This window comes from Puma concolor, chromosome B2, assembly GCF_028749965.1.
Source record: "Puma concolor isolate L17-30 chromosome B2, mPumCon1.1.hap2, whole genome shotgun sequence".
Classification (NCBI taxonomy): domain Eukaryota; kingdom Metazoa; phylum Chordata; class Mammalia; order Carnivora; family Felidae; genus Puma; species Puma concolor.
In genome coordinates this window covers 146,378,905-146,392,349 of record NC_141671.1, presented here as the reverse complement: position 1 = coordinate 146,392,349, position 13,445 = coordinate 146,378,905, and the positions used below count along the sequence as shown (strand labels likewise).

The window sequence follows — 13,445 nt, the reverse complement described above, 5'->3', positions numbered from 1 at the left end:
TAGCATCTTTTGGAGCCAGGAAAATTCAGCTCATCTCTACTCGGCCGTGCAAGAAGTTGGGTCTTTTCTTGAATTGCATTAAACACGTACTGCTGTTTGCCTACCATGTATAAGGTACCGTAAGGGAAACAAAGCTGAACAGCAGACCCTGGGTCACCACGGCTGCCCCGGTCTAGCATGCCAAAGGAATCCTACCAGAATGCCCTCATGCGACAGTTCCCATGCTCTTGCACATTCTGTCTCCTCTGCCCTTCGACCTCCCCAGTCGCGATTCCAGCTCCACTGGGAGGCCTTTCTGAGGCCGCCCGATCTGTGCGTCTCATCTGCACGTCTACTTCTCTTTCTCCCTCCCCGAGCTCTGGAGCTCCAGGAGGGCATGGGCCGTGTTGTAGCACCAAGCAAAGTGGCCGGTCAACCAACGTTTGGGTGATGACTGAGTGTGAGGCCAGAAGTCAAGTGCCCAGGCCATGCCTGTTCCCTCGGAATATTGCCCTCAGTCTTTGTCCTACTAAGTGAGAGCCCGGACTAGGAAAGACAGGACCCCTACTATCTTCTTACTCGACTCCACATCCGGTCAAGACTGAGTGGAGATTTAGGCAAAATTTCCCCCCAAGACTTTGAGACAAAAGTCTCTCTGCCAGCAGTCGCAGGAATTTGACTTCGAGCACGCTCACCCTGATAGTACTTTGTTAGTCGCCTAGTCGAGCATTACACTTGATGGCTAAAACAAAGTTTGATATCTCCTGTCAAGGCTTGCTCTAAGGAAAGTCACACACACACACACACACAAAGACTGCAAAAATGAATGTCTTTGGATCACTTTCTCTTCCTCAGTCTTTCCAATACTGTATTTCTTCTATAGCGAGACACAAGTTTTTCACATTTTAACACATCTTAAATTGGGATGGGTCCTACAATTAGGCTAATAAGAAAATATGTTTAATAGAATTTTTTTTTTACTTAATCGTGCATAAAATGATGGGTTTTACAATCAATAGTGTCATAGCTCGGGGAAACAACACTAGTTTCCATGACAATACCCGTGGAAGACTGTGAATGGATTCCACCGTCCACTCTTTCCTCCTCCCGATTGATAACAGAATCCACTGAATTTTAGTTGGGCACATGGCTGCCTAGCTAGAGTCACATTTTCTAGCCTCTTTTTCAACTGTGGGTGGCTATTTGACTAAAATCTCGGCAATGACGTGCGAACAGAAGCCAGGTATTTAATTAAGCTCTACATACAATCCTTTGAAAAGGACGGCTTTGCTCTTCCTTCACTGCCTTCCCTCTCCTAAGGGACAGAAGGAGAAGATACTAGTGAACCAGCTTCTACGATACAACCTACTGCGGTTGACAGTGGACAAACAAGGTAACTGGAACCTGGGTCCTGGAGGCCCTCATGGAGCAGAGCTGTCTTCCGCTGCTGGGCCTGCTTACCTCTGGGTGGGAATGTTAAAGACCCTTCTCCTCTCTCCCTCTTTCCTCCCTCCCTCCCTCCTTCCCTCCCTCCCTCCCTCCTTCCTTCCTTCCCTCCCTCCTTTGTTCCTTCCTTCCTTCCTCCCCCCCTCCTCCCTCCCTTCCTTCCTTCCTTCCTTCCTTCCTTTCCTCCTCCCTCTTCCCTCCCTCCTTCCTTCTTCCCTCCCTCCCTCTCTCCTCCCTCCCTCCTTACTTCCTCCCTCCCTCCGTCCTTACTTCCTTCCTCCCTCCCTCCTCCCTCCCTTCCCTCCTCTCTCCTTACTTCCCTCCTCCCTCCCTCCCTCTTCCTTCCTCCCTCCTTCCTTCCTCCCTCCCTCCTTCCTTCCTTCACCCTCTTCCCTCCCTCCTTCCTTCCTCCCTCCCTTTCCTCCCTCCTTCCCTCCTCCCTCTCTCCTTTCCTCCCTCACTCCCTTCTCCTTCCTTCCTTCTTTCCTTCCTTCCTTCTTTCCTTCCTTCCTCCTCCCTCTTCCCTCCCTCCTTCCTCCCTCCCTCCCTCTCTCCTCCCTCCCTCCTTACTTCCTTCCTCCCTCCTTCCTTTCTTCCTTCCTTCCTTCCTTCCTTCTTCCCTTCCTCCCTCCCTCCTTTCCTTTGCTCCTTCCTTCCTTTCTCATTCTATTTTTTGGGTTTCCGTTTCAGCAGCAAGTTGACCTACATGCTCAACTAATAACGTGCTTATTAAAATGTTCCCTGATCTGCTCTTCTAAATGCTAAGACGCCAGTAAAGGGTTTTAAAAATCTATCTTCACTTTTGCTGGTCCAAAAATAAAGCAGGAATATCAAAAGTGGAAGAACTTAGTATATTACAACAATATATCATTATATGGTTGGTTATCAAATGTCTTCCACAACTATCTTGTCCACATCAAAACGGTTCACTCCTAAGGAGCATGTAGTATTTGTTAGATTCTGGGCTATTTTCCATGGATTATTTCACTTGATTATCATCAAAACTCACTAAAGTTAGTCCTTTTTATCAATCCTATTTTGTAAATAAATTAAAAAAAAAAAAAACAAGCCTTAGGGCATTAAAGATTAAATGGAGGGTGGATGAGCCAGGATTTGAAATCAGGCAGTTGATGGAGATCCTTTATTCTTAATCCTCACACTGCACTGAATGTATGAAAAGCTTTTTGTTCTAGAAAAGTTCTTTGTAGTTGATGGTCACTTCATTTTTAGAGAAGGACATTACACATTTGGCCAAAAATCTAACGGCCTTTAGTTAAGACACTATTTTTTGGAAAAGTTGGATGTAACTAAAATAATTTAGATCTTGAGGATCTTTAAATTCAAGACCAAAACGACCCATAAGGTGAGGGCGGTGTTCCTCCATGGATGTATCACTTATTCCAGTGATGCTTTTCTCTTCCCTTATGGCTCTTCCGAGCCTCAGGCTTGGGTCGGCTTCACTGTGCTCATTCAGACTGGGGAGCCCTTCCCATCCACACATCTCCACCACTGTTCACCCAGAGCACACAGGGGGTGACAATCTTTTCTTTTCTACAGCAACATCTGCAGCGACTTGTTATGGGTTCTTTTTCATTTGCTCTTCAGTCTTATTTTCTCCCTGTAGCTGTGACTCCATACAAATTCACTTTCGTTCATGTCCCAGTGTCAACACGCCAGAGTTCAAGGGAAATCACATATCACGTATTTTAAGATCTCTGGTCAATTCAGATAGATAATTTGGCATTTAAACACCTTGGTAGATTTTTCAATTACTCATGGTTCTTAACTATTTCTAGCTGATAAAATAACCTCGCATCATCCCTCGCCTTTGTGTAAGCTCTGCAGATGTCACTTTTTCTTGATCGTATCTCCAGGCTGGTTAAGTTACTGCATGACCACAGAACTATGACATGTGAGATTTTGACAAGACAATAGAAGTCTGATGGTCTGACCCAGAGGTTGGCAAACTTTTTCTGCAAAGGGCCAGATCAGAAATACCTTTGGTTCTGTGCGCTATATATAGTCTCTGTCGGAACGACTTAACCTTCCCATTGTAGCGTGAAAGCAGCCATAGATGGAAACACAAACAGATGACCGTGACTGGATTCCAGTAAAACTTTGTTTATGAAAACAGGCAGCAAGCCAGGTCCGGCCCGCAGGCTGTAGATTGCTGATCTCTGAGCTCCAGGGTTACTGCCAGAGCAACTTATAGATACTATTCTTATGTCTATCACAGAGAAGAAGTTGAGGCACAGGAAAGATAAGTAGTTTACTCAGTGAGGACACACAGATAGCAGGGTGACATCTAAGCCTGTATACTGCTAACCATTAGGCTATACTGTGTCTACAGAATACACAGTACAATATTTTATTATTTAAAAATATGCTTGTATCACTCGTTAATAGTTCTTACGGGGTAGTGGGATTGTAGTGGTTTTTACTCTCTTCCTTTTTGTTACAAATATTCTCTTAAAATTTAAACCTCGAGTACTTTCCTAAAAAGAAAAAAAATACAGCTCCCCTTTAAGGTAACGGATTTAAATTAGACCCTAATGTACGTTTTGTACTGTTGACTCAGTGTCAATCTCCCTTTCTCTTTCTTAATGGAGCTGCCACTGCCCCCACCCCACCCCCCCTTCATCCATTTGTGTTCTCAGGGGAGCTGATTCTGTTTCCAGTTGTAGGGCAGACCTGATTACCGAAGGGTAGTTTCATCCTCTGTACAAGGGACTGGGCACGTGACCCGATCTGAACCAATGAGAAATGGCCATGTGACCCAATTTGAACCAATGAGAAAAGACCTCCAGAAAGTCCTTCACTGACCTTAAGCCAGAGGCTCCTGAAGGAATCTTCTCTCTGGATTCTCAGGAAATTAGTGGGAAAATGGTGGGCTCAAACAGATCTTAGCAGCCATGCTATATCCAGGAGGGAACCAGTGTAAAGAGAAGCCATCCAGGCAGCAGGGTAGAGAGGAAGGAAACCATGGCTTGATGGGACTGCTGAGACCCAGGTCTAGCCAACCCTGAACGGGGCTGTAACTCTAGAATTCCAGATACACAAGCCAGGAAATGGGCTTCCTGTCTAAGCCCATGTAAGTTGGTTTCTGTAACTTGTTGCCAAAAGCAGGATTATCTGGAGAATTCAGGGCAGAACAATGCTTTGGCATTAATAATTGAATATTTGAGGCAAAATAATTCTCTGTTAACTAATTAAAAATAATTGCTTTTGTATTCCAACTTAGTAAAAATATTCAGTATTCATCTTAGTTTCAAATTCTTAAGATTTAGAATCAAGCAGTCACATGATCCCTGCTTTCCCAAAGCACAAGTTTAATGCCTAATATGTACCCTCTACCAAAAGAACATGCAGTATGGATAAAACCGAAGGTAATCAAGACCATAAAACCAATCTTCCCTGTCCAGTGAAGGAAGGGATTAATAGTACTTCCAAGCAAGTGAGCATTTTGCCAATTTAAGAGTAAATCCAGCTGGTTTTTGATTTACTGACATGTTCTCCATAGTGACGCAGATATTCTGAAAGACGACCCACTTTCTGGGTGTCCAAAGACCTTGAGAGACTAAATGCAGTATCTTGGATGGAATTCATCCAATAAAGTCTTGGCAACTCATTCTCAGTGGCTGCTGCAGCTACTTTTTTTTTTTTTTTTTTTACAGCAACTTCTAGGTCTCTACTTTGAAATTAAGCTGAGTTTATTTTCTGTTGCCAAAGGGTTACTGAATTTCACTTACTCTGAGTCAGATACAAAAGGGTAGAAAGGCTATATTAGGTTATCATATATATGTATTTTAATTCGCTTTATCGACACAGAACTTTCATACAATAGAAGTCAGCAATTCCAAGGGTACACTTCGGTGAGTTTCGACTAATGGGTTGAGTTGTAGAAATCCCTACTTCCACCATCGCCATCGTGAGATGGAACGTCTCCATTACCCTCAGGAAGTTTCCTCCTGACTCTACGGTCACCCTCTCCCCACCCCCAACTCTTAGCCCCTGGCACCCCCTCATCTGTTTTCTGTCATAACAGTTTTGCCTTTTCTAGAATTTCATATAAAGGGAGCCACACAGAATGTTATCTTTTGTATCTAGCGTGGTATTCTATTTCGTCGTATGATTATGCCATCTAAGTGGTATGTGCCTGCTTCAGTTCGGAGTAAAGGAAGACAGGAAAGGCTCTTGGTAACATTTGCGTGTTTGGACTCTTGTTGCCTAGTGATGTCACTCATAGGAAAAGGTGTTGCTCACAGGTAGATTGCACATGTTGGTTTCCTGATGTGTATTTACTGAGCTGAGTGCCATTTGTCCTGTCTCTTAATGGTCTTTTAGCTTTTCCAAGACTTTTACATTACGTTACCAGTGATTCAGCTTACGCTGAAAGTATACTTTGTTCATCTTTCTTTGATCAATCTAGCTATATTTACAATCCTTCCTGGTGCCTTTCTGAAACCATTCTTTAAGTTGACATTTTAATTTAAATTGCCGAGGAAGAGAAAGACATTATAACTTGCCATCTGTTGGGGCGCCTGGGTGGCTCAGTCGGTTGAGTGTCCGACTTCGGCTCAGGTCATGATCTCACGGTCCCGTCCGTGAGTTCAAGCCCCGCGTCAGGCTCTGTGCTGACTGCTCAGAGCCTGGAGCCTGTTTCGGATTCTGTGTCTCCCTCTCTCTCTGACCCTCCCCCGTTCATGCTCTGTCTCTCTCTGTCTCAAAAATAAATAAATGTTAAAAAAAAAATTTATAAATTGCCATCTGTTCTAAATATGGTTCAGTGCGCCCCTGATGTGAAAGACAACCAGCCAGGGGGTGCCTGGGTGGCTCAGTCGGTTAAGTCTCCAACTTCAGCTCAGGTCACGATCCCGCTGCTCGTGGGTTCGAGCCCCCCATCAGGTTCTATGCTGACAGCTCAGAGCCTGGAGCCTACTTCAGATTCTGTCTCCGTCTCTCTGCCCCTTCCCCACTCAAGCACAGTCTCTCTCTCTCTCTCTCTCTCTCTCTGTCTGTCTCTGTCTCTCTAAATATAAATACACATAAAAAAAAAAAAAAAGAAAAAAGAACAAAAAAAAGGACAACCAGCCAGGATCAGGCCTGAGACACAGTGTTTTGCTCAGAATGTTTTCTTCCTGACATGTTACTTAAACTCCATGGACCTTACTTCTCTGGTCAGGAGTGTAAGGATAGTAACCCTCATTTTACTAGTATTTTGAAGATCCAATTAGATAATCCGTTTACATACACACACACATACACACAGGGCACACACACAGCATTCAGTAATGGAAGTGATCAGCATTACTATTGCTTTTTTATAACATTTCAGAGATATTTACTTCCAGATGATGGTTCCCTTGGCACTTTTTTATCTTTTCTGTTAGTAAACTCTAGCTGATGCCATAATGCCTAAGGGGAGATGCTTTTAAAGGTTCCCTGTTGTGAATCCCTTTGTAAAAAGAATGGTCAATCCTTTTTCAAGGTTTTCTTTTTATATTGGATTTTCTTTTTTTTCTTTTTTTTTTTTTTTAATTTTTTTTTTTCAACGTTTATTTATTTTTGGGACAGAGAGAGACAGAGCATGAACGGGGGAGGGGAAGAGAGAGAGGGAGACACAATCGGAAACAGGCTCCAGGCTCTGAGCCATCAGCCCAGAGCCCGACGCGGGGCTCAAACTCACGGACCGCGAGATCGTGACCTGGCTGAAGTCGGCCGCTTAACCGACTGCGCCACCCAGGCGCCCCAATATATTGGATTTTCTTAAGTTTACCAGGTATATTTAACGCCAGTTTGACACGTTGATCTCCCAGGCCTCAGGCCGGATAATTTTTCGGGAATGTCCACACAAGCAGATGACGTTTCGCGAATGTGCTTCTCAAAGTGTGTGTGGTCCGCGCATCGGCAGTGTGGCCATCACCCGCGAGCTTGTTCAGCACGCCTCAGCCCAGATTAGGGAATCAGAATCTGCGTTTTTACAACATCCAAGGAGACTAGTGTGAGAAGCACTGATAGTCAGTGAGTTGTCCCGCCTCAGGGCTGCCTCCTAGAGTTTACTCTCCCCAGGCTGAGAAGTAATAGCGCCCCCCAGGCTTCAGAGGAAAGAACTCGTTCGCAGGGCCGGCCAGGGTAGGGCTGGGGGTGGCGGGGACAATGTCAGGTGGCTGTGTCTCCAGCCTTGCAGTGTCATCTGCTTGTTCTCAACAGGTGGATTTTTCATCAGTTGCCATATTTCACAAGGAAAAGGAAGCCACCAATGAGAAGGAGGCTTTATCTGTTCCTGAGCCAGACCCTGTAATTTAATCAGTTGTTGCTGGTTCCCTAAAGCTCTGTTCTCTAGAAGCCTTGACTCACTCAGAAAGCTGTGAGAATAAAATATTGCTTGGGGATTTGGGGTTCACTGATTTGGAGGCCCAGGGGCCACCTTTGAAGTTCAATTGCCCACACGTGTCTCATACAAGCGTCAGGGGCCAGAAGGCGGGGCTGGGTGGGAGGAAGTCCACCGATGCCTGCTGGGCACCCATGCCCTCACCCCCTGGCCCCCTGCCTCGTGCACACCCCCCTCGTGAGATGAAGGCCGGCACCAGAAGGTCCAAGGGTAAGTATTTAACATTAGAAAGCCTAGGCCAGCTTAGCACTACCTGGTATCCACAAAAGAGAATTTGTCAAATAACCCATAGTGCTTCAGGAATTGTTAAAAACCTCATTCTACTTTAAAACAAGAGTTCGTAGGGGAGCCTGGGTTGGCTCAATCAGTTAAACGTCTGACTTCGAATCAGGTCATGATCTCATTGTTCATGGGTTCAAGCCCCACATCGGGCTCTGTGCTGACAGCTCAGACCCTGCTTGGGATCCTCTCTCTCTGTCCCTCCCCAACTTCTGCATGTGTGTGTGCTCTCTCTCTCACTCTCAAAATAAATAAGTAAACTTTAAGAAAAATAAGAGTAGACAAAATATTTACCATGCAGAGTTCACAGTAAAAGGAAAAGTCCACATTAAAATGATAACAAGCATTTGCCTCTTATTAAGGTAGTTAAAGACACATCTCAGTCACCTGGACTGGAGCCACCCCACAAAATTATAATGCGACTTACACAGTTCAGTTTAAATTTTCTAGAAGCCACATTAAAAGGGGTGAAAATAAACAGTCAAAATCAATTCTAATAAAATGTTCCGTTTAATCCAATCTATCCAACATGTTACCATTTCAACAGGTAATTAATATGAAGTTAACAAGATATTCTACGTGCTCTATGAAATTCACCATTCAGCTTGCTTTTACAGCTCATTTTGGTTCAGATTAGCCACATTACAAAGCTCCATGACTACACATGGCTAGTGGTTGCTGTACTGGACAGAGCGGGTCCCAAGCACCTGGGGCCCAGCCAGGTCTTCTGTTACGGTGCCGTGCAGAGAAGATATTTATTCCATCCGTTTGAGTCTGGCTGGAGAGAGCCCCTCCCCTCCATTTCCCAAGCAGGCACACTGCCTAGAACAGCAAAAGCGCATCTATCTAGAGGTCCCACGAGGGATCCAAAGTGCAGACTCAATATTAGCAAAGGTTAACGGGTTGCAGCTGTGGGTCACGTGTTGGAACATTTCTTCATTTTTAAAAAACAAACTGAAAGAGGTTTTTTTTGGGGGGGGGTGTGTTAAAGTAAGAGAAAGAGAGAGAAAGAAGAAAAGGCACTCTCAGATCTAAAACTCTAACCCAAAAGGCTCAGAATTTGGAGGGGGGGGGCGTAGGGACACCAAAATGATTGAATTGAACATGTCTGTCAACTCTCCTATAGCACCTACAAACGTCAGTGACAATCACTGAAACAGAAAAGTTCTAAATATCACGTTTTAAAGGACGTCCATTGTCTTATACTAAAGTAGCATGCTTGGATACACAAAATTTTTAATTCTATGAATCCACAAATTGAGTATCTATGAGTCACTGGTTAGCCAAGGACTTTTTTTTTTAAGAGAAAGAAAAAAGCTAGTGAGTGAATTAAAGTCATCTGATATGTCACAAATGAAAGCCAAACCACACTCTTCCACTCATCAATCTTTTTATCATCGTTTCTTTTCAGTCTTCTGAATGCTTCAGACATGGTTTTAACAAGAACACACTCTTTAACGTGTTAATAACAGGGTAGATAGAAACTCATGAGACGGCCTTTCTCTTCCTCAGCTGGGGCAGGGGGTGGTATTTTCCACTAGGTTCTGCGAGCTGTTGCCCACGTCAGCTCTCTTTTCCAGATGTTCAGGTATTTGCAGGATTCCAGTAAAACGACAACTCTGCCCAGTTAGATTCCCGGCAGGTGTCTTTCTGCCCGGGCCTGCAGGCCTAAAGGACTCCTGCCCCGACTCTGGGTTGGCAGCCCTTTCTGGACAGGCCAAGGACAGCCAGGCGGCAACAGGCTCTGCCACACAAGTGCCCAGGGCCACGGTGATGGAGCGAGTCCAGGATGGTATTCTCAGAACCTGCAGGTTGGTGTCAGCTGCCTCCTGTATGTCCCCCCAGGGACGGGGTCTCTCTCTTCTCTTCCGTCCTCCGGCCCCTCCCAGCCTCTCCGCAAGCCCAGGTGGGGTCCCCGCCTATTCCCGGGTGCTCCCCCTCCGCTTGGTTCTCGGGCATCTCTTCAGGGCGTTTTGTGCGAATCCCTGCCCCGAACTGGCCCCCACCTGCCGGCTGTGCCGGGGGGGGACACCTGGCGGCTCTTCCACTTGCCCCTGTCCCTGTGTCCCTGACGTCTGTTCCTTTGGGCACGGCCCTCTGTCTGCTCCCAGGGTGCCCCGAAGTTGGGGTTTCTCTGTCGGGAAACGGGTCTTCATAATTGCTACAATGTCTTTCCATCACAACTTTTAAAATATGGGTACACTTCGACCAAATTTATTTATTTATTTTTTTTACCAGTTATAGAAGGTGAAGCCCGCTTTGCAGTAATCATTTGAACTGAAAAGCATTTATCTTCCTGAGTCAGTGTTAACTGAATCCTGTGCTCTTAATCATTTGTTTCTATCTTAAAAGGGGCTTCTGGTGGTACTTTTAGCACTGTTTGCCAAATAATTTTGCTTCCCTCCCTCCCTCCTTACCCCATTACAGGGGCATGATAAGATTGTACTTCTTGGCCCCTTGTGCCTGGTGGGGGCGGGGGGGGGGGGCCGCTACCCAAATCTGCCAAGGACGTGTGAGCATTTCACTGCTGAAGTAAGACCCCCTCGAATTCTCTTTCCTCTGATAGTCCAGGCAGCAGCCGCTAGGACAGCCTGGATTATAGGCGGAGAACCCCGCTCCGAGGAGAGGAACCCCCAGTGAGCCTACGGGCACAGACGAGACTTAGCCCTTTATCGTTTTAAGCCACTGAGATTTGGGGAGTGCACGTTACACACAGGCCTAGCTTATCCTGAGTGACCAAGAGTCTGTAGATTTCTCAGGTTTACCCAAAAGACCTCTGGTCCACACCTTCTTCCTGATGGGAATTCACCATGCAAAACACTAAATTTCTATTTGGAATTAAACTTAGACTGTCCGATTTAAATTTGGAAAACTTGCAACCTTTACGATTTTGTTTCTCGTAATAACCCCTTTTGACAAAATCGCACCATTAAAACACCTAAAAGGAAATGAGGACCATTTCTACTGCATTTTCAATTCACAGGCACTAATCAATTTATCACAGAAATAAACCATGGAAGTGTAACACTAAAGCAGAGGGCCCTGGTGCGAACTTCCATCCTGTGGAAGGCTTTCAGCTAAGAAATTGTGCAACTGCCCAAGGAAAGAAAACGTTAACATATCAAATTTCAGCCCCAGGTAGATCTCATGAAGGTGTTGGTGGGTCTAAAAATCATGATCTCTTTTTACATTTCTGAAGTGTGCTCATACACATCACCTCCCTTTACAAGGTACAGAGAGGGCAGGGCATCACTGTCGCAGAGAGCAAATCTCATTTTTTAAAAATTTTTTAATGTTTGTTTATTTTTGACAGAGAGAGAGACAGCATGAGTGAGGGACGGGCAGAGAGAGAGGGAGACACAGAATCTGAAGCAGGCTCCAGGCCCTGAGCCGTCAGCACAGAGCCCGATGTGGGGCTCGAACTCACAGACCTTGAGATCATGACCGCAAAGTTGGATGCTTAACTGACTGAGCCACCCAGGCGCCCCCGCAAATCTCACTGTTTAAAGAAATGCTGAGGGGCGCCTGGGTGGCTCAATCAGTTAAGTGTCTTGACTTCAGCTTCAGGTCATGATCTCACAGTTTGTGAGTTCAAGTCCCGCGTCGGGCTCTGTACTGATGGCTCGGAGCCTAGAGCCTGCTTTGGATTCTGTGTATCCCTCTCTGCCCTTCTCTGTCTCCCGCTCACGCTGTCTCTCTCTCTTTCAAAAATAAGTAAACGTTAAAAAAAAATTTTTTTTAAATAAAGAAATGCTGAGTATTTGGAGGAACAATCATATCCCTTCTGCTTTATTCCCGGGACGAACAGAATTGTAAAGGGTGCTGTAGAGAAGGGCAAGAAGGAGAGGGGCAGAGAGAGAGAGAGAGAGAGAGAGAGAATTTTAAGCAGGCTCCATGCCCACCGTGCGGAGCCCAACGCGGGGCTCGATCTCACGACCAAGAGATCGTGACCCCCCCTAACCGACTGAGCCCCCCAGGTGCCCCACATATTCATCTTTTGAGGCCAACAAGGTGAAGAGGACTGTTTGGTAGTGCACACAAAGCTGGGGTCTAAATGCTGTGACTCATTACCCCTTTCTTTATCATATGGAGCTTTGCAAGTATGCCGTCACTGATAACATCTGCAACCCGTCTGGATCCTGGCTCAAGTCTGCAGCACAGAAGCACATATTTAAGTCACCAGCTATTTGGTTCCTTAAAAATAGGAGACAGGCTTTGGCTTGGAAACTAATTCAGACTCTGAAACAGGAACTTGATAAATGATGCATTTGCTTAGTAGCTGGAGCTCAAAAAAAAAACAAAAAAAACAAAAAAAAAAAACAAAAAACAACCAGCTTGGCATTGAAACAAATAAAGATGGATCATTGCTTCTCAGTTGGAATGGTGGGGGGCAGAAAAATTCGGGCGTGACTGTGGTAGCTAAAGCCATAGCTAATAGGGGAATATCTTTGCGGCCCTTGGATGTAGAAGAATATTTCTTAAACGAAACCTATAATACAATCAATACGCAAAAATACACACTCACTTGCCCGTATCGAAGAAGTTTAAGGCTGTAAGAATTTTTGTTCAATGAAGAAAAAAGTAGGCAAAGTTAAAAGTAACTAAAACATTGAGGAGAATACACTTGGAATGTCGAAAACCCACAAGGGGTGGTGGTTTTAGAATATGAGAGGAGATCCTATAAATTGGAGGAGGCAAATGCCAGAAAATCCAACACACGTGGGCAAGGAGATGGCAAGGCAACCCACAGAGAAGGAACCCAAACGGCAGAGTAAGGTGCTTGAATATATGCGGAATCTCACTAGTAACCAGAGATGTGCCACTGCAAACATTCAGGAGGCGGGCCAAAATTAGAAGATCGGAAAATACCCAATGTGTGTGGGCACCTGGACACTCGATGGGTGTACACGGAAAGCAATCTGGCATTACTCAGGGCACGAATCCTGCCTGCGTCACAGGACCCAGCATTACACTCCACGGGGAACTTCCAAATATTGCCTTCCTTTGGTACCTCAGAAAACCCTTCGTTTCCTGTTTATTCGCTTGCGTTGGCGGATGCGGAGAAGCTTTTCCGCCGACGGTCAAGTACAACCGAACAGCAAAAGACTAGTTGAAGTGTACCTCCGTAAATATCACAATCCATGGTGTGTTCTAGAATTTGTAAGCTGCTCCCTTTCCTTGATTTGCGAAAAATTTTTTCCCATACAGCTAGTTATTGTTCATTGGTATGTCCTTATTGTTCAATGCAGAACAATCTTTAGAGAGGGATGAGATGCTTCTATGTACAAGCCATGAGCAGATGGCAGATGCCATCCCTGGAATTCTGTTTCCGGAGGTTTTCGATATTGAA

At 45.3% G+C, this 13,445-nt stretch overlaps 1 protein-coding gene across 2 annotated transcripts in view; it reads right to left on the bottom strand.

Moving 5' to 3' along the window:
* Positions 1 to 13,445, bottom strand: part of SLC22A3 (solute carrier family 22 member 3) — a 96,117-nt gene that overhangs the window by 18,855 nt on the left and 63,817 nt on the right. The window lies entirely within an intron of this gene.